The sequence below is a fragment of the Pantherophis guttatus genome, chromosome 4 (genome assembly GCF_059756535.1).
Source record: "Pantherophis guttatus breed Tessera chromosome 4, ASM5975653v1, whole genome shotgun sequence".
NCBI lineage: Eukaryota > Metazoa > Chordata > Lepidosauria > Squamata > Colubridae > Pantherophis > Pantherophis guttatus.
In genome coordinates, this window is record NC_142066.1 from 62,249,919 (window position 1) to 62,267,988 (window position 18,070).

The 18,070-nt window shown below is 47.5% G+C and overlaps 1 protein-coding gene across 6 annotated transcripts in view; it reads right to left on the minus strand.

Annotated features, from left to right (window-relative positions):
- Nucleotides 1-2,359, minus strand: part of PLEKHM1 (pleckstrin homology and RUN domain containing M1) — a 39,247-nt gene extending 36,888 nt beyond the window's left edge. Inside the window, exons 1-2 of one of the 6 annotated variants that reach the window (XM_087894019.1) lie at nucleotides 2,308-2,359; nucleotides 1,104-1,175 (exon numbers count right to left, since the gene is read on the minus strand). The gene's annotated coding sequence lies outside the window, so the exon portion shown is untranslated. Of the gene's footprint in view, nucleotides 1-1,103; nucleotides 1,176-1,401; nucleotides 1,930-2,307 lie in introns of those variants that run through there. The other 5 variants (XM_087894017.1, XM_087894018.1, XM_034416253.3 and 2 more) reach the window with 5 other exon arrangements.
- Nucleotides 2,360-18,070: the final 15,711 nt, after the last annotated feature.

An 18,070-nucleotide genomic window follows, 5' to 3' on the forward strand; every position in this document is an offset into this window, starting at 1 on the left:
TCCCTTCCAACTCTGTTAATCTGTAAACTGACTAGTGAAATAAAAGCCTCCAATCGAGGTATATAATGATGGTTACTGGCCTGTGGGAACAATGCTTCTCAAGAACAAAGCAGCTATAGTGTTACTCTAAGGTGTTCTTGAAGGTAATTGTTTGTCAGCAAACTTGCAATAGGCAACAAACAGGTAGCCCTAGATTTATGATTCTGTTCCTAAGCAAGATGAGTTTTGCGCCATTTTACGAGCTTTCTTACCACAGCTGTTAAGTGAATCACTACAGTTGTTAAGTAAATAACCTGGTGGTTGACTGAATCTGGCTTCCCCATTGACTTTGCTTGCCAAAAGTCACAAAATGTGATCACATGACCCCAGGACACTGCAACTGTCACAAATATATGCCAGTTACCAATTTTGATCATGTGATGAAGATGCTGTAATGGTTGAAAGTATGAAAAATGGTCATGTTACTTTTTTCAGTGCCATTCTAATTGTGAGCAGACAAAAACACAGACAAATGGTTGTAAATAGAGGACTACTTGTATACATAAACATTATGCTTTTCTGAAGGATCTCTTTCAGCAATGATCTCACCAATTTAATGGACAGAGAGAAAGACTGCCCTCATAGCAAAAGACTACCCAAAGAGAGTTTTAATCTTGCTCATATAAATGAACATTAACTGGTTGTAGCACTGTATTTAAGTTTACTTCTCTGTAAATAGAAAGAAAATAAATATTTATTGTGTTTTTGCCTAATTTGAATATATCAAGAGCTTTGTGTAAATTATACCAATGTGGAAAATATGCAGGTTGACAGCAGCCTAGAACAAAGATTTTTTAAATGAGCTAGCAGATTATTGTAAAAACTGAATTTGGAGAGTTAAACAAGATGGAGAACGAGAATATATTATCTTCATATTTACACAGTGAATATATTATATGACTGTCAGGACTGGAAGAGATGACACAATCAAAAAAGGGGTTGAAATATTTTGAGATATGCAGACAACAGCACTTTATTAATTTAAAGAAGAATTAAAAGATATTATGAAATAAAGATGGAATGTGAAACATCTAATATTATGAAACCAATAAAAACCTACTTACTTAATGAATTTGCAGTTGATGATGAAAAGTCAAGATGTTAGATAATTTCTTTTGAGCTCAAAATAGATAAACCTGGACACATGCAAGGGAAATAAATAGAAAATTAATTCTAGTGAAGCACACAACCATAAACATAGACAAGACCTTAAGGAACAAAAATGAAGACAACGCTGATTTATTGGTGGTTTTTTTCAGTAGCAATATCGTTATGAAAGCTGAAGAACGAAAGAGAGAAAGAAGACAAATCCTCCTGAATTTAAAAAAAAAAAAAAAAAAAACACCCACTAATTTCACAGACCTTGTCAATGGTTCAAGAGGATGAACTGATTCCACTTAGCGAAGCGGGACTAAGGAGAAGGCAGGGAAGATTCCTGGAACGTCTCTAAGAAAAGCTGCCGGTCGTCATCGGGGCAAATCAAGGCAACGAGTATTTCTCTCTCCTGTCACCACAACTGCCGGGCACCAGGCTGAGCAGGAACTAGCAGAGCGCTATCCCGACTGTGATCTCTTCCCCCCCCCCTCCCGAACTTCCCCTGTATCTCGGGACAGAGGGAAGAACCACCTTGACCCCAGCAACGTTTCCTTCCCACCACCTACCTTTTAACCGCCTTTCCCTCACCTTCCCCCCCCCCAAACCTTTCCCCGCTTGCGCCCCCTCAACGCCACTTCGCCTTCTTCCCCCAACAGTCTCCCTATCGACTCCTTTCCCCCCACCAGGGGGCGGGGCTTGGCGGGACAGACGGGGGGGAGGGACCTCACCAGCTCCGCGCGCGACCCCGACGAACCTCGACGGGGAAACCCGGAAGTGAGCTGCAGCAGCGGCCTCGTTCAGCGCAAGCGCGCCTCTTACGTCATCGTGCCACTTGGAGCTTCAAAAGTGGGGAACGCTTAGAGTGAACTAGGCCTCCGTTTCAGTAGCTGCTTCTCTCCCGCTCTGAGATTGAGAACGGCAGCTTCAAGCGGAGGAAGTGAACCAACGAGATTACTCCAACTACTACTAGTAGTAACACGCTTTTGCCTCCTCCTTTTTTTTAGACCGGTCGAACAAACACACACACACACACAAATACTATTTCATACAGGGAATAGGAGGAATTACGGACTACTCTGAACTGTGCACAACAAATACCGCAAAAGGTAGCGACGCCGACTAAACTTCATGGTTAGGCACATTCACCATCCGTTATCAAATGCGCCCATTTACCTTCGGCATCGAAGCGGCCTGTCTGCTTCCAGGATCTATTGCTAAGGAATGAGGGGCGGGGCGGAAATGCCATTGTGATCCCGCCCGGTCGCCACTTTTCGCAGGCGGACGCCTGTCCCGTACTAAGGTGGGACTTGCACTGACCAGCTCTGCCTTTTTTAAGAAGGCAAATTATAGCAGGAAATCAGCCCGTTCCTCGCTACCATAAGATCCATTTGGAATATGTCCCTTTGATGATATTCAGGCAGCGCAAGTATACTAGGCTCCCCCATCAAAGCTATGATCCTGTCCTGGATTTCTCGGTCACATTTTACAGAGAAAAAGCTAGTTTTTCGTGAGACTCTTAAAAATGATTTCTGATGGACTGAATGCGCAAATCAAAAAGAATTACCATCCCATTCTAATTAGGAGAGCATCGCTTTATTTGTTAGCTATTTACTTAGTCAAAATGTAGTATCTTCCCTTCCTCACTATTACAGGCGCTTCCAGGTCAAAAAATAATTAGGAGGGCATTCTTGCTTTCTAAAGTAAAGTTCGGGTTTAACAATTTTTCTTCCTTCAGAGAAATCCTGATGCTTTTAAAAGATACCTGCCAGACAAAAATACAGAATGTGCAGTGTAAGAAAGCTGTATTTGATTTATAAAGCAAAACAACAACAGAATATAATCTGATACAAAAAGATTTATCCATCGATATTGACAATAACTACAATCTGTGCCACGTGTTTCTTTTCATTGCTGATGGAGGGGGTGGGCAAGTGCTGAATTTTTGCTCATCAATGCTGAGGATTGTCAGGCAATGCTGAGGATTGTCAGACTCTTAGGCAGCTAGATGATTGAAAGTATGAGAAGATCACCCCTACTCTGGTCACCTTTTAGTTAACTGGTTTTTCAAAATCAAATTGGGATTCAGGTGTAGTTTCAAAACAGAAATTATGTAGCTGGATTACCATGGATGAGAAAAAGATGGGAAATAATCATACTGATTCTTATCAATTTACTATGGATTTGCTGATGGATTCTTATCAATTTACTTTTTGCTGACTCTGCTTACCCCTTCCCCTCCAAAGCCCCCTGCAATTCCATTTAAAGCAAAGAATGGAAACCTCCTCATTAGTTCACAGGACAGCTCAAGGTTCGCCCTAATAAAGGAATTGCACATAGCACATGGAAAGAGACCCAGTGCAGTGAGGTGCCTATGGCAACAGACTAGAATCCAAGAGACTGCGAGCTCTAGTCCTGCCTAAGGCACAAAGCCAGATGAGTGATCTTGGCCAGTCACCCTCTCCCAGTCATAGGAAGGACACAGTGGCAAACCATTTCTCAAATCTTTTCAAGAAAATTGCAGGGACTTCTCCAGATGGTCTCCAGGGATTAACGTCACTATTCTCTACTTTCCTACTATTTTGGGATTCATATAAATTAACAATCAGTTCTCTACCCTAATGACCGGCTGGGTAGGCATGGCTGGGTGGTCATGTGAATGGGTGAGTGTGGCCAACTTGACATCACTCATGTTGAGGGACGCCTCGCCTCGCCTGGACTCTTCTCGCCCATCCCCTCCCATCCCCTCCTCACCTTGCCTTATTTCATGCATTTAATACTTAAATAAGAACAATGAAACAGGTATACAAAACTAGATTTTGTTGTAAGAGTTTTAAAATATTAATGAAAAACTATTATATATTGCCAGACAAAAACTAATAAAACTGTTATGTAAGATATTTCCATATTGCTTTTTGATTGGCATCTTCACTTGCAATTTTCCTCACTTTTACATCGGCCGTTCCCACTTCTACGCATGTGCAAGATGGCGACTTCCCTATGATCCTGGTGATCCTGGGGAGTGATTATGGCTCCAGGGGGCCTTTGGAGGGCTGAGTTTCGATCGTTGCAGCCCTGGCCCAGCTGGAGGAGTGTCGGGGCTCTCTGTTGAGGGGTCTCTGGCTTCTCAGAGTGTCCTTGAGGCTCGCGGAGACCGTAGGACGGCGAGAGCGGCCCGAAGGAGGAGGGGCGGCGGCAGACTTTCCATGCGAAGGCGGCAGAGCCAGGATGACGGCGTCAGCGCCGCCGCGGTGGCGGCGGTGCGGCACCCTCGCCGGGATCCTCGCCAGCCTAATCCGCCCTGGACATGTGCTAGGAGTGGAGGGGGGGGCGAGGTGAGGGCGGAGAGGCTGGCGGCGGCGATGCTGGCGGCGTGAAAATGACGGCCGCCAGGACAAGGAAGAAGCCGCCACAGTTTGGAGTGTGGGAGCGTCGGAGAGGTTGGCAGTTGCTCGCTTGCTGTGTTGGATCTCCTGGGTGACCGTGGGCATTGTTTGGCCCCTTGGTCGTCCCAGAGACCTCCATGAGGATTTATGGAGGCTGGGCGAGGCAAGCAGCATGGTCACAAGGAAGATCTGGGAGGGGTTGGGGAGAGCTGGACTATGACTGAGGGGTTCTCCCCCTGTGGCGTTTGTTGCCTCTGCTCTCCTTTTTCACCCCCATCCCCCTGAATGTGGTGATGCCATGCTGCGTATGCCTGCTGAACAATCATCTCCGGGTCTAGATGCCATCTTGACCTCCCCGAAGTTAATGACGGTTATGATCTCCGCTGTTTGAGCCTGCTTGGACTATGTGGACTGACATGATCCCATTCTTCCCTCCATTGAATGGAGGTTTACATCTGGGGATTCAAGTCCTGGTGGAGTGGGTCTATAGCTGCTGTCTCAATTCAGGCTTTTTGGATGATCGTGGTTGACCAGCCGCCGTGAGAGGGGGGCTGAGTCACCCTCTGCCGGATTGAGACAGCATTTTACTCCCACCATTGCCGTGAGAGGGCAATGAAGTCCCACATGCTCCATTGGAACTCTATTGAAGTCCGGCATTTCACTCCTTCTGACTGTGATAACATCAAATTGGCCCCTGGCTATTGGCCATGGACTATCACCTCCCTTTGATGTTCAGATGTACTCGGTGAATGACCTTCATGCCCTGCGAGATTCCCCCCTCTCGCAGGTCTGGCCCTCTTCGTTATCGAGGGCCTATCTTGATGACGGGCGTTGGAGCCCCGAGAGATGGCATGCGGCAAAGAAGAGTTTGAGGGGTTTTTTAAGTGGGTTTTTTAGTGGGTTTTTAACAAAAATTTTAAGGGGTTCGGGCGGGATTAGGGTGGGTTTTGGAGGAAATCCACCAGGTTCAAGACCAGCCTCAGCGAAGGGCTACGACACTAGGGACGTAGAACCGGAGGTCGGGGAGGGGGTTGGAGTTCGATTTAAAGAGGGCTGTCCCATCAGTATAGTGAGTGGGAGGGGCAGATATGGCGGAAGCTGGGGACCACATCATGTTCAGGGAATGCGCACTCGCTATCTTAGAGTGATTGCACACTCCGGTCCCCAATGCTTTTCTCGTTCCCCAGGTTGTCCAGATTCTCAGGGCCAGAGCCTTCGGCTGATGTTATGCAACGCCAGGTCCGTTGTTAATAAAGCCCCCCTCATTCACGATCTTATTCAGGAGGGGAAGGCGGACCTGGTGGGCATTACGGAGACCTGGTTGGGCCAGGAGGGGGGAGTCCCCCTCGTGGATATATGCCCACCAGGCTTCCGTGCATTTCATCAGCCGAGGGCTCAGGGCAGGGGCAGGGGGGTGGCGGTTATTATAAAGGAAGGTCTGGATCCAAGGGAGACCACTGTTCCACAGATAGCCGGATGTGAGTCCCTCTTTGTGAAGTGGGGTCGTGGAGTACAGATGGGCTTGTTGGTCACGTACCTGGCTCCCTGCCACGTGGCAACGGCCCTGCCCGAGCTGCTTAACGTTATAGCCGAGGTGGCGGTGGACACCCCCAGACTTGTCATCATGGGGGATTTCAACCTGCCATCTATCGGTGAAACGTCTGAAGTGGCTCGAGAGTTCATGGCTTCCATGATGGCCATGGACCTTACTCAGTTAATTCATGACCCCACTCACACAGGGGGACACACTCTGGACTTAGTTTTTGTCTCTGGTCAGTGGTTGAGTGGCCTTGATACAGGGGATATAGCCATTGAACCCTTGTCATGGTCTGACCACTCGCTCCTTCGACTGGACTTTCTAACCGCTACACCCCGCCGCAGGGAGGCGGGACCGACCAGGGGGTTCCGCCCCAGGCGCCTGATGGACCCTGATAGGTTCCAGATGGAGCTTGGGCCATTTCCTGAGATTCTGGCTCATGACTCGACTGAAGACCTGGTGGCCGCCTGGGATAGTGCGGCTGCCGGGGCCTTGGACCGAGTCGTGCCTTTGCGGCCTCTGACCCGGCACCGAACTCACCTAGCTCCTTGGTTCTCCGAGGAGCTTAGGGAGATGAAGCGCCGGAAAAGACGCCTGGAGAGTAGTTGGAGGACCAGCCGCTCCGAATCTGACCGAACACTGGTGAGGTCTCATATTAAGACCTACATAGTGGTGATAAAAGCGGCGAAAACTAGCTATTTTGCCGCTCTTATCGCATCATCAGATAATCGCCCGGCCTCCCTGTTTAGGGTGACCCGCTCCCTCCTCCATCTGGAAGTGCGGGATGACCCCTTGCAGGGCCGAGCTGAGGATTTTGTGCAGTATCTGTATGACAAAATCGCTCAGATTCGGGAAGGGCTGGCCTCTGACTGGGTATGTCCGGACGGGATGACTGAGGCAGGTCTTGAGAGTGTTATCTGGGGGGAGTTCGATCCTGTGGCTCCCGAGGACATGGACAGGGTCCTGGGATGGCTGAACGCGACCACATGTTTATTGGACCCGTGTCCCTCCCGGTTGGTACTGGCTTCCCGGGAGGTGACACGAGGCTGGCTCCAGAAGATTGTTAACGCTTCTTTGAGTGAGGGGGTCCTGCCGGCCGCTTTGAAAGAAGCGGTTGTGAGGCCCCTCCTCAAGAAGCCCTCTCTGGATCCGGCTGTTTTGGCTAACTATCGTCCAGTCTCCAACCTTCGCTTCGTTGCGAAGGTTGTTGAGAGTGTGGTGGCGCAACAGCTTCCCTGGTACCTGGATGAAGCTGTCTATCTAGACCCGCTCCAGTCCGGCTTCCGGCCTTGGCACAGCCCGGAAACGGCATTGGTCGCATTGGTGGATGATCTCTGGAGGGCCCGGGATAGGGGTTGCTCCTCTATCCTGGTCCTGTTAGACCTCTCAGCGGCTTTTGATACCATCGACCATGGTATCATGTTGCACCGGTTGGCGGGGTTGGGGGTGGGAGGCACCGTTCTGCGGTGGTTCTCCTCCTACCTCTCTGACCGGTCGCAATCTGTGTTGACAGGGGGGCAGCGGTCGACCCCGAGGCACCTGGCTTGTGGGGTGCCACAAGGGTCGGTCCTCTCGCCCCTTCTGTTCAACATTTATGTAAAGCCGCTGGGTGAGATCATCCGTTGCTTCGGGGTGGAGTTCCACCAGTACGCTGATGACACCCAGCTGTACATCTCCACCCCAGGCCACCCCAATGATGCCCTTGAAGTGATGTCCCAGTGCCTGGAGGCTGTGCGGGCCTGGATGGGGAGAAACAGGCTCCGACTCAACCCCTCCAAGACCGAGTGGCTATGGCTTCCGGCGTCCCGATATAGCCAGCTGATGCCATCGCTGGCTATTGGGGGTGAATCACTCGCCCCCACGGAGAGGGCTCGTAACTTAGGCGTCCTCCTGGACGCACGGCTGTCTTTAGAAGATCATTTGATGGCCGTGGCCAGGGGGGCTTTTTATCAGGTTCGCCTGATATGCCAGTTGCGCCCCTTTCTAGATCGGGACTCCCTACGCACAGTCACTCAGGCACTCGTCACTTCCCGCCTGGTCTACTGCAACGCTCTCTACATGGGGCTCCCCCTGGGATGCACCCGGAGGCTCCAGCTGGTCCAGAACGCGGCCGCGCGGGGGATTATGGGGGCGACGAGGCGCTCCCATGTGACACCTCTCCTGCGCGAGCTGCACTGGCTCCCAGTGGTCTTCCGGGTGCGCTTCAAGGTATTGGTGACCACCTTTAAAGCGCTCCATGGCTCAGGGCCAGGGTATTTACGAGACCGCCTTCTGCCACCAATAGCCTCCCACCGGCCAGTACGCTCACACAGAGTGGGCCTCCTCAGGGTGCCGTCCACCAGACAATGTCGGCTGGCGACCCCCAGGGGGAGAGCCTTCTCTGTGGCAGCGCCCACCCTCTGGAACAACCTCCCCCCAGAGATACGTACAATAACAAACCTCCGGATTTTTCGTCGGGCCCCGAAAACCCATTTATTTCAGCTAGCTGGGCTGGCTTGAGTTAAATTTTAAATTGATTTTAAATTGGGATTTTTAATTACGGCCAAAATATTTAATTATTTTAAACAGTTTTTAGATTTTGTATGTCTTGTTTTTACTTTGGCTGTTCACCGCCCTGAGTCCTATATTGGAGAAGGGCGGTATAGAAATTTAAACAAATAAATAAATAAATAAATGAAAAACCCTTAACCATTTTTACACTGTAGGAGTAGGATCCCATTCCTTTTCCCCCCCATTTTTTATTTTTTTTATTTTTTATAAAAATGTCAAATCAATGTGTTAACAGTGTGACACCTGGGCACCAAACATTCCAATGCAAACAAAACTGATCAGATTGAATATTATTACATGCAATCAACATATATAATTCCCATAATAATATACATCTATTTTAGGTTACAATCTTTCATTATCCATCTATTTCTCATTATTACTTTCATTTTATCAAATAAAAATGTAATACGTTAATATTCTCTTTATTTCTATCACTTGGTCTAGCTTTTAATCATATCACCCTATAAAAAGTTTTTCCCTTCTTTCCTGTCTAACTTCTAATCATGTCACCTGCCTACAAAAAGAGAAAGAAAAAAGAAAGGGAGAGAGAGGGAAGGACAATTTAAAACAGCAATTGAAAAAAGGAATCATCCTTCCATCATCACTTGCCTGCTTTATACTTTAATTGCTATGCTTTAAAAGAAAGAGGGGGAAAAGGAAAAACAAGTCAAAACAACAATAAGGAAAGGAAAAAAAAAGAGATCCTCTACCCATTGTCTCTTGGCCGCTTCGATACTTCAATTGCTATGCTTTTTTTTTTTTACTTGTCTCTTCCATTCTTCTCTTGAGTCTCCCTTTATTCTTGGATGTCCAATCTAAATATTCCTCCCACCTCTACCCTCTTCCACTGCCTATTTTCTAAAGTTTTTACTGAGGCCCCTGCCTCCATTTCAAATGTATTTTCCAACTTGCTTAGTATGTTTTCCTCCTGGTTTAATTCATCAATCATTATTATTTTCATTATGATCTCTCGTCTTCTTTATTTCTTCTTTTGGCTCCTCCCTTTCATGGGCATTTTGGCTGTAGTCATCATCCCTGGTATAGTGTTTTCCATTTTTTCCATAATATCCTTAAATTCTTTGTCCATAATGTCTTTTATATTTTGCAAAAGTAGATCCATCTTCTAGACCAGGGGTGGGCAAATGTGGCTCTTTTACAACCTGTGGACTTCAACTCCCAGAATTCCTGAGACAGCCAAGCTGTCCTAGACAATTCCACTCATTTCTTCTTCAGTATCTTACTTTATTTTTTAAGAAAATTGATTTTTATCCAACAGTCCAAGAAATATTTATTTAGTCTTTAAACTATCCTTCAAGGAGTACACTAGTCCCAATTCTTTATATTTCATAAGTTAACACTCAGTTCAGGGGTGGGTATTACTTACCTTTACTACCGGGGCCACGCGCTGGGAAGCTTCTCTCCTGCACTCTCCTCCTTCTCCCACTCTCGTGACGCCCTGGCCGGCTGTGGCTGAGCTGGGAGCATGTGCACGTGCGGGGAGACCCTGCTTAAGCGAGCCGCTGCCTGCCCCACGCATACCTTTCCTGAGCTTCAGAGCTTGAGGAGGGTCTCCCCAAACATACGCATGCTCCTGGTTCAGCCACAGCCAAGGTGTCATAAGAGTAGTAGTAGGAGATCGGCGATGGCCGGATTATTAGTGCAGGAGAGAAGCCACGTCCTGCTAAGACCCTCCTAAGCAAGCGACCACCCACCCCACATGCGTCTTTGCTGCACTTTGGTGCCTGCTTTAGAAGGGTCTCCCCGAAGCTGCCCTGTACCTGCCTCCGCGCCAAATGTGTGCGTAAGACAGCCTTCGCTTCCTGCTGCTTTGGGCTGGAGTCAAAAAAAGAAGAGGGCCAAGGGCAGGGCCAACCAGTGATGGGACAGGGAGCTGTGGCAGAGGGCCTGTTGTGGAGGTTAATAAATCAATAAACTGTGAACCTCTATCTCTATGAGATTCTACTTATACAAATGAGCCTCTGAAGCAGCCTACAGCAAATGTTTTTATTTGCTGTACAATTTATTTATACACAATAAAAACATAATATATATACAATCAATAAATATCACTAAGTTACTATTATAAATTATACTGTCAGCTATCTATCTAGATACATATCTATTCTCTCTAAGCTATGCTATCTATGAATATTCTTCCTCAGAAGAAATACCACTTTATACCACATAACGGACTTCCAGACTGCTCACAGTTATCTAAAGGAAGATCCTAGAATATATTTATTTATTTATTTATTTATTTATTTATTGAATTTCTATACCGCCCTTCTCCCGAAGGACTTAGGGCAGTGAACAGATTAAGATTTCGTATACATTTAATTTTTTTTTTATAAACAGTAATAATAATAGTAGTAATAATAAATAGAGTCAACTTGGTGTATCTGCTAAGATCTTGGCATAGAATTTAGATGTTTATGCTAGCCCTGCTTATTGAAACAGAAAGGTCTTCAGGGCACGTCGGAAAGTGCGAAGATGTGGGATTTTTCGTATTCCAGGGGGTATTTTGTTCCAAAGTGTAGGTGCCCCCACAGAGAAGGATCTCTCCCTTGGAACTACTAGATGACATTGTTTTAATGATGGTACTATGAGTAGGCCTACTCTGTGAAAGCGTATTGGTTGGTGGGATGTTATCGATTGCAGCAGGTGGTCTCGTAAGTACTCAGGTCCTAAACCATGGAGCACTTTAAAGGTAAGAACCAACACCTTGAAGCGCACTTGGAAGGCCACCGGAAGCCAGTGCAGCTCGCGTAGAAGAGGTGTTACATGTGAGCGCCATGTTGCTCCCATAATTACTTGCACGGCCGCATTCTGGACCAGTTGGAGCTTCTGGGTGCACTTCAAGGGGAGCCCCATGTAGAGAGCATTGCAGTAGTCAAGTCGGGAAATGACGAGGGCTTGAGTGACTGTGCGTAATGAGTCCCGGTCTAGAAAGGGACGCAATTGGCGAATCAGGCGAACCTGATAGAAAGCTCCTCTGGCCACGGCTGTTATATGATCTTCTAAAGACAGTCGTGCATCCAGGACGATGCCTAAATTGCGAGCTTTCTCTGCGGGGGTCAATGACTCGTTCCCAATAGTTAGTGATGGGACTAACTGGCTGTACCGTGACGCCGGCAGCCACAGCCACTCAGTCTTGGAAGGGTTGAGTCGAAGCCTGTTTCTCCCCATCCAGACCCGTACGGCCTCAAGGCACCGGGACATCACTTCAAGGGCATCATTGGGGTGGTCTGGGGTGGAGATGTACAGCTGGGTGTCGTCAGCGTACAGCTGGCACTGCACCCCAAAACCATGGATGATCTCACCCAGCGGCTTCACATAAATGTTGAACAGGAGAGGCGAGAGGACCGACCCTTGCGGCACCCCACAAACCAGGTGCCTTGAGGTCGACCTCTGCCCCCCAGCCAACACAGACTGCGACCGATCGGAGAGATAGGAGGAGAACCACCATAAAACAGTCCCTCCCACTCTCAACCCCTCCAACCGGTGCAGCATGATACCATGATCAATGGTATCAAAAGCTGCTGAGAGATCTAATAGGACTAGGATAGAGGAACATCCCCTATCCCGAGCCCTCCAGAGATCATCAACCAACGCAACCAATGCTGTTTCTGTGCTGTATCCAGGCCTGAAGTCGGACTGGAACGAGTCTAGATAGACAGCTTCATCCAGGTACTGTGGGAGCTGTCGTGTCACCACACTTTCGACAACCTTTGCTAAAAAGCGAAGGTTGGAGACTGGACAGTAGTTTGCTAAAACAGCCGGATCCAGAGAGGGCTTCTTAAGGAGGGGTCTCACCACCGCCTCTTTCAAGGCGGGAGGTAAGAACCCCTCGCTCAGAGAAGCGTTAATAATTCTCTGGAGCCAGCTACGTGTAACGTCCCGGGTAGCCAGCACTAGCCAGGAAGGGCACGGGTCCAATAAACGTGGTCGCATTCAACTTCCCCAGTAACCTGTCCACGTCCTCAGGAGTCACAGTATCAAACTCATCCCAGATAATGTCCTCAAGATCTGCCCTCGTCATTTCATCCGAATTAACCCAGTTAGAGTCCAAACCTTCCCGAATCTGAGCGATTTTATCGTGCAGATATTGTGCAAAATCCTCAGCTCGTCCTTGCAGAGGGTCTTCCCGGGCTCTCAGCTGGAGTAATATTATATTATATTATATTATATTATATTATATTATATTATATTATATTATATTATATTATATTATATTATATTATATTATATTATATTATATAATACTAGACAGAAAATCAAACTGAACAGCAAGATGATGAGCAAATTGAATACCAAACTGAAGAGCAAGGGTTTCTGTTAAGAATCTCCTTTTTTACTGTTAATTGTGACAGTTAGGGGATGGCCCTGGAGATTCAAACATATTAGCTGCCCTCTGATTGGCCCATGCATCTGTACATTCCAAAAGCCATTAATAGGCACAGCTATAGAGAAATAATTTTTCTCTAACAGCCCAAAGAGCCGCATGTGGCTCCAGAGCCACAGGTTGCCAACCCCTGCTCTAGGTTCACAGAATAACAGAATTGGACCTTGGAGGTCTAGTCCAACTCTCTGCTTAGCAGGAAATCCTATACCATTTCAGACAATTGGTTGTCCAATCCCTTCTTTAAAACTTGTCAACTCGCAAAGCACCCTAGCCTGCTATCAATTTGCCATAAGCAAGGGGGATGGGAAAACAAACTTGCAGCTGCGGCAAGGCAGCACATCAGTCAAAAACAGAAGCACATTCCAGCCATATCTCTGTCAAGGCCGTCTCCTGGGGTTATTCACAGTGTCTGGAGGGCAGTGATACCTACAACTTGCGAAATTGCTTCATTGGAGAATGTGACTGATGACACACCTTGGGGGGAGGGGGGAAATGGGGTCAGAGCTGTATCGTAAATTATGTAGGGTCAGAGTTGGCTTCACGTGGAAAGTGCCGACATGAAGCTCCTAATAAATAACTGGATTTCTTTTGAAGCTTGGCTCGAGGCTCATGATTTAATTTGGGCATTGGTCAGAACCCTGACACATCCAATATTGAAGAATACACAACTTCTGGAGGCAAGTTGTTCCACTGATTGATTGTTCAGTGAACAATCTGTCAATCAGGAACAACTGTCAGGAAATTTGTCCTTAGTTGTAGGTTTGCTTCTTGATTACTTTCCACCCATTGCTTCTTGTCCCTTTAGGTACTTTGAAGAATAGGTTAACTCCTCCTTTTATTTTTGGTGGTAGCCCCTTAGATATTGGAACACTGCTATCACTGCTAGTCTGTCTATGTTTTAGCTGTTCTCAGTACTCTTTCTGGAGTTTCAACATCATTTTCATATCATAGCAACCAAAACTGGATGCAGTATTCCAAATGTAGTCTTACCAAGGCATTATAAAGTGGTATTAACATTTCACATGATCTTGATTCTATTCCTCTGTTAATGCAACCAAGGACACCTTGGCTTTTTTGGCAGCTGTTGCACAGTGCTGGCTCATATTTAAGTGATTGTCTACTAGGACTCTAAGGCCCCTCTCACAGTTACTAGTATTTAGCCAGGTACTACCTATATGCACATAGTATTTGTGTATTTGGTTCTTCTTGCCTTAATGTAGAATCTTACTTTTTTTACCATTGAATTTCATTTTGTTAGATAGCACCCAATGTTCAATTCTGTCAAGATCCTTCTGTATCTTAAACCTATCTTCTAGAGTATTGGCTATTCCTGCCAGCTGGTGTCATCTGCAAATTTGATGAGTTCCCCACCTTTTGCACATCTACATCATTGATCAAGATATTGAAGGGTACTGGACTAAAATAGAGCCTTAGGATATTACATTGCATACTTCCCTCCATGAAGTTACAGGTAAGGATTACACATTGAGTGTGGTTGATCAGCCAGTTACTAATCATCTGGTGGGGATGCTGTCTAACCCACATTTTTCTATCATCAAATAATACGTTGTGATTTACTTTATCAAATGCTTTACTAAAGTCCAAGTAAATTACATCCACAGCATTTCTCTGATCCATAATTTTTTCACTTTGTCAAAGAATTTATTAAGATTTGTCTGGCATAATCTGTTTTTGACAAACCCGTGTTGGCTTCTAATTATTATTTCTAGGTTTTCACAGATTTGTTATTTGATTATCTTTTCAGAATCTTCCTAGGTTTGATGTTATTGATGTCAGGATGATAAGACTGTAGTTTTCTGGTTCCATTCCCTCCCCCCCCCTCTTTTTTTTTGAAGATTGGAACTATGGTAGTTCCCCAGTTAGATGTTTGGTGCCATCAGATGTTGGGCCACTGCCACCGAGCCACCGCCTCGCTCGTTGCTCCTGCTGCATTCCTCACCTTCTCCCCCCCAAGTTATGGCAAGCCCCAGGTCGGGGCTCAACAGCAAAATCTTTGAAAGATATAGTTTAGTGGTTCTGAATCACATTTGGTAGTTCCTTCAGATTTGAATTTATCTAGGGTGGACAGGTGTTCTTCTACCATTTTCTTGCCTCTTTTAACTTGTATTCATAATCTGTTTTTTATGGTACTGTTGTTGGTAGGTTGGACTGCTTTTTTCTCCTTTTGGGTAAAGACAGGATCAGTTGGGACTGTTGCTAGGATACTAGCCTCTCTGCTGTGTAGCAACCTCACCACCTGAGCTGCTGAAAGCTCTCTCAGGGTTGGCAGTGGAGTTTCCCAGATTTATGTTTCTGGGGGACTTCAATCTGCCATTCCTGGATGCAGCGTTGGAAATGGCTCAGGAGTTAATGACCACCAATGCGGCTATGGGCCTATCCCAGATTATTACAGGTCCGACCCAGGACAGTGGTCACATGACAGATTTGATTTTCTTGGTGTTCTGTCCGAGAGAACAAACAGGACGCAGAGGCTCAGCTTTGCATAACACAACTCTTTATTTAACAACAACAATGCCTTGCAAGAGCCTTTCCATCAGGGTCTGGAAGATCCCCGGGGCGACGCAAACTCCAAATTGGAGCGGGTCCATTTAAATGCACCGCGGTGCGTGACGATGGTTTGAGCCAAAGCCGTAGCTTCGTCGACCAGAAGCTGCTGGTAGGCTTGCGATAAATCTAATTTGGTGAATATTTGCCCATGGCCGAGGGAGTGAAGTAAGTGGACGACAGGGACTGGGTAAGGGTTGCCCTGCAACGCCCTATTGAGGGTGCACTTGTAATCAGCACAAATTCTAATAGACTCATCCCTCTTAAGGGGAATCACTATCGGGGTCTCCCAATTGGAATCATCGACAGGCACCAATATTCCTTGAGCCACCAACTTATCTAATTCCCTATCCTGTGGCCAGAGAGCTAGCGGCACCCTTCGAGGTTTAAGGCGGATTGGCGCCACCTGGGGGTCCAAATTGAAAGAGATTGGACGCCCTGTATATTTACCCAGGCCGACAGCAAACACATCAGGGAACTCACCGGCCAACACGGCTGTAATGTCAGGAGCAGTTGAATGGACACTGGAGACGTTGAGATTCAGTGCGGCAAACCAACCAAGCCCTAGAAGGCTCGGGAAGTCGGCCTTTACTACAATCAAAGGCAACTTGCCGGAAAATGCCTCATAAGACACATGGAAAGTGTCACAGCCAACAGTTGGAATGGCCCGTCCCTGGTAATCTTTGAGAGACACGGGACAGGGTTTGAGGCGCCATTTAGAAGCATGGGGCAGCAGCCGGGAGAGCGTTGACCACAAAATCAGGGACCTGGAAGACCCGGTATTGACCTCCATCCGGCAGGCAGCGCCTTCCAAGGCGACGGTGAGGTAGATCTTGTTAATTGATGTTGTGGAAGTGGCGTGGTTCACTGTGATGTCACAGGGTTCCTCAAGACGGGATACCTCGTAGTATTCAGTGCGGCGCGCCACCTTCCTGCCCGGGCAACGGTTCTGCGAGTTCTTGGACGGAGCCATGGCGGCGGGAAGAGCCGCTTTACAGACCCACGACAGGTGGCCTCGCTTGCCGCAACGGCGGCAGATGGCAGTTTTAAAGCGACAGTCCGCCCTATTATGGTCGCCGCCACAGCCCAGGCAATTGCCAGAGGGGGATTTGGGCATAGGCGGTCCCCTCTTTCGCCGGTTCGTCTTAAGACGACTAACCGCCCCGTCCTCCTCAGATGACTCATCGGTGTCAGAAACTTCACAGTGGATGGAGGAGGGGTTTCCGGCAGCCACGATGCTGGTCTGAAAGCATTGGATTTCAGTGGCTGACTGGTCGGACATTTCCTCTGCCCTAGCCTTGTCCAGGGCTGTTTGAAGGGTGATGTCCGAACCGGCCAGCAATCGCTGTTGGAGCTTTAAATCTCTCACGCCGCACACTAACTGGTCCAGCAGCATTTTGTCCAGCTCGCGGAACTCGCAGTGCAGGGCAGCTGACCGTAGGGAGGCTATATAATTGTTGACAGATTCCCCCGCCTTCTGTGCCCTTTGCCAAAAGGCGTGGCGCTGCGCGATGCGGGATGGAGCCGGGGAGTAATGTTTTTTCAGTTTATCAAGCAACGTCTCCCATGGCACATCAAAAACCTGTTGAGGAGCTGCCAGGGCTCTGGCAGTTCCGAAAATGTTGTTCCCGCATGAGCTAGGGAAGTAGCCCCATTTCCGTGCACTTGACAGTCCTGTCAAGTCGTTCGCTTGGAGGAAACACTTGAACCTCTCTATATACGTGTCCCAAGTCTCCGACGCTGGCACGAATGGGGCAAATGCTGGCAAGAAGGTGGACATGGTGAAGAAATGCTGGAGTTGTGATCAAGTAAACGACGTTCCATCACTTGTAGCTTAAGGCGCCTGTAGCTGAGGTGGCTCAGCTCTGAGATCACGGCGCCACAGCCAACACCTCAGGACGATCCCACCTTCGTCACCGCTCGGCTTTGCATAACACAACTCTTTATTTAACAACCAGTCAACTTCTAACATGCACATAACAAAATGAACGGATGCCCGGCTGACAGCTGCTTAAATAGCAGTCTGTCAGTCGGAAGAAACCAATAGGAGAACTGAGTTTTTCCCGCGATGAGCCTGCTCGCGTCTTAACCAATTAGAGCAGGGCGGTAACAGTGATGTCAACGAGTTGGATGTAACTCCGAGGACTTAACACTTGGAGCAATGGATTTAAGATTATCCCCCTTTTCATGGTCTGATTATGCCCTTGTGTCTCAGAGATTCTTGTATACAACCCCCATCTGCAGGGAGGCAGGACCCATTTAGTTGATCTGCCTCCAGAAACTGATGGATCAAATTAAATTCCAAAAGGAACTGGGAAATATCCCAGAGGTGTTGCTCTATGGTCCTCCTGAAGTATTTGTGACAGCCTGGAATTTAAGGGTGGCTGCAGCTTTCAACAGGAGCATGCCTGTGCAGCCTCTCTTAATCCATTGCTACAGACCTTCCTATGGTTCATGGAGGACTTTGAAAAGGGTCATGAGACACTTAGAGACTGC